Consider the following 3,501-nt stretch of genomic DNA (forward strand, 5'->3'; position numbering starts at 1 on the left):
TATTAAAATCAATGCGCACTGCCCGCTAAAATGTCACTTGTCAAAGTCAAAAGTAAAAATTTAGTTTTGGCGGCAACAAACAGGTGAATTATTGTTCTTATTCAGTTTTTAAATACATTTTGAAGTTTTGGATAAGTTTTGGTGTTTTAAGATGGAAAAAAAAGTACGTTCGAATAGAATAAGAGTTCAGTGTTTATCGTGTGGTTCAGAGTTTGTGAAAGAATATAAACCTACACATGAGAAAAAGATGCACGGCGGAAAATGTGTAGCAATAAAACTAGTAGGCGCTCCAGACAATCCTTTTGTTTTGGCGGCAAAAAAAAGACGAAATGAAGAAGTTAGCGAAGGTAGGTAAAAATACATACTAATACAACTAAATCGCGGGTTTGGCCTTGTAATGAGGTAAAAAGTAAAGGAGATGATATAGTCAAGATTGTTTACACCCCTTTTAAAAGAGGGGTGTGCTAAAACCACAAAATTATCTAGATTTTTATATTCATTCATTATATTTATTCAGTCATTAAAAATAAACAATACTTAATTAGCAAGCTTAATTTCGCGATAAATTATTACCTACGTATTGTATTGTTTTAGCATCGTCTAGTTCGATAGAAAATATACTTGAATTGGCAGTGAATAAAAGAAAGAGCAAAGAAGAATCTAAAGGTAAGCTGAATATAGAATATAATAGATATATTTTGATAGGTTTTTGCGTTTAAAGGCCGGTTTACACGCTACGAGTTATCGTACACGTGTATAGCTTATACACGCTACGACATAGTGTGTAAATAGCAAAACGTACTTCTCACGGCAAATAAAATAAAAAAATTACACATTTCGTAAAAACTTTAGTTTTGTATTTTGATTTTATATTATCCAATAAAACGTACGATAATTCGTAATGTATAAACCGGCCTTATTAGTGGTTATAGGGAAAAAGAACACAAGAACTTTTTCTGATTACTGATTTGGATTTGTAGATGTAACAAATACTAAAAAGCCAAAACAGTTAATCACCGTTTTTCCGGAAGCTGAACAAAGTAAAGACATTTTAATTGAGGAGCCTGAAAATGAAAACATTGAAAGCTACACATTTCAGGAATCAGAACATGGTATGTTTTATTAGCCAACATATTGGTCTAGTGCAACACGAAATAATAAAATGTGCAATATCTTTTAGAAACAGGAGATGATCACGAACATTTTTCAGACCGCATAAGCTCTAACTCCAAGACTCAACTTAATAGTGATTCGATGGATAACTTAGCTGATCAGTTAATAGTGCCTAATTTCTCATACGTGAATCAAAATCAAAAGGTCTTCATGAATCCTTCGGACAAAAATTCCGAAAATGACTTCATCCAAGAACAGGGCGAGAAGGCATCATCACAAGGTAACATTATTATTTACTAGATAAAATTATATTTTTCACCTAAATAAACTATTTTCTTTTTTAGTGGAGAATATTTCTTTGAATTTTAACGTGAACGAAGAAGAATTTGATAAAACAAAGCCTTCCACAAGCCAAAATAGTCAAGAAGACTTTGACAATAATGTGTCAGATGAAGTAGACCACAATAATTGGTTTGAATGCACTGGCAGTTTTGCTTCATTATTAGATCATTTAACTAATGCTAAGAATTTATTAACTAATATCCAAACTGATTGTAATATAGATGAATATATTGCCATTATCCAGATTTTGGATATTACTAATACCATTAAAGAAAAATGTGAATTAACACGAGTGTCGTGTGAATCTTATGTTTCCGTTTTAGAGAAGAAGCGTAGCATTTACGAAGTAGATAAACATGTTGGAGATAATATGATGATTCTACATGACCCCGGCATAAGACAAGAAATTAAAACAGACAAAGAGCGAGACTTTCTCATTGCATTAGGACCCCACCAACCTAATTTGTTGGTGGGGTAAAAACCTAAGAATGTTTCCCAGCGATGGTAAAAATCGCTTCAATTCTGGATGGTATAAAGAGTATCCTTTCTTAGAATATAGCACAGCCAAGGATGCTGCTTTTTGCTTTGTTTGTTTTTTATTTCCCACTGGCGTAGGAAGGGAGAAATCCGAGTTAGCTTGGAGTAAGAATGGAGTCTCATCATGGGGAAAAATGAAGAGCTCTGGATCAAAAAAATTAGGGAAGTTACAGCAACATTTCAGTTCCGTCTCACATAAACAAGCCTTGCGGGATTATGGTAATTTTACTAATAAAGCAAACAACATTGATATTTTAATTAACAAGGAACAAAGAGTTAGGAAAATTGAAGAAGAACGCATTCTTTGTCAAAATACAGAAATTGTCAGTATTTTGTTTGATGTGGCTAAAACATTGGGTCGACAAGGATTAGCATTTCGAGGAAACGACGAAAATGATGGAAATTTTGTTCAAATTGTGCAGCTGCTTTCCCGTCACAATCCAATTTTTGGAAAATGGCTAGCAGACAGAAAATTGCGTCTTTACCATGTAAGTTACATGGGTGCCTCTTCTCAAAATGAGTTTATCGAAATACTGGGTAAAGAAATACAAAAAGAAGTTGTCTCGGAAGTAATAAAATGCCCGTTTTATGCAGTGATGGCGGATCATACTCCTGATATTTCAAACAAAGAAATGCTATCAATTGTAGTTCGTTCAGTTGATGAAAATGGTTTACCAAGGGAAAGACTACTGTCTGTTATGGAATCAAAAAATAAAACTGGGGAAGCCACCGCACAAGATATTCTGGATACATTCATAAAGCAAAACATTGCGCCAGCCAATTTAGCCTTTCAATCCTATGACTGTGCTGCCTCAATGTCTGGTAAATTTAAAGATGCGCAAAAAAAGCTGTCCGAGTTGGTGGGTCACAATATTTCTTACATTCCATGTCAAGCCCATAGAACAAATACAGCTTTGGAACATAGTTGTCACGCTTCATTTATAGTGGCGGAAATGTTTAACACGTTGGAGGAGCTATACGTTTTTTTCAATTCCAGCACCAAACGATTTTTTGCAATGAAAGAAAAATTAGCTGAAGTGGAAAATTCGATTTTAATAAGAAACTTATCCAAAACAAGGTGGACCGCTCGGGCAGAAACGCTAAAAGCTATTAGCATATCATACGAGGAAATACTCCAACTATTAGAAGATATTTCAAATGCTAATGATTATTCAATAGACAATAAAAGCAAATCCAAAGCATTGGGTTTATATAAAAGAATGTTGTGTTTCGATTTTATAGTATGTTTAGTTCTTAAAAAATATATTTTATAAAATGAAAATAATCACAGAAATTCTGGAACAGGATGATCTGAATATCATTGATGCCGTAAATATGATTTCTTTAACATGTACTTCGTTACGAAATATTCGGAATAGTGAAGAGGATGTAAATAATTTAATCGAAAGTGCCATACAATTTGCAGTAAAATTAAATGTTGATCCGGAAACTGATTTCCGAAAACATCATAGGAGGCGTCTTGTTTCAAAAAAAATTGATACAAATAGG

The sequence above is a fragment of the Anthonomus grandis genome, chromosome 22 (genome assembly GCF_022605725.1).
Source record: "Anthonomus grandis grandis chromosome 22, icAntGran1.3, whole genome shotgun sequence".
NCBI classification, from domain to species: domain Eukaryota; kingdom Metazoa; phylum Arthropoda; class Insecta; order Coleoptera; family Curculionidae; genus Anthonomus; species Anthonomus grandis.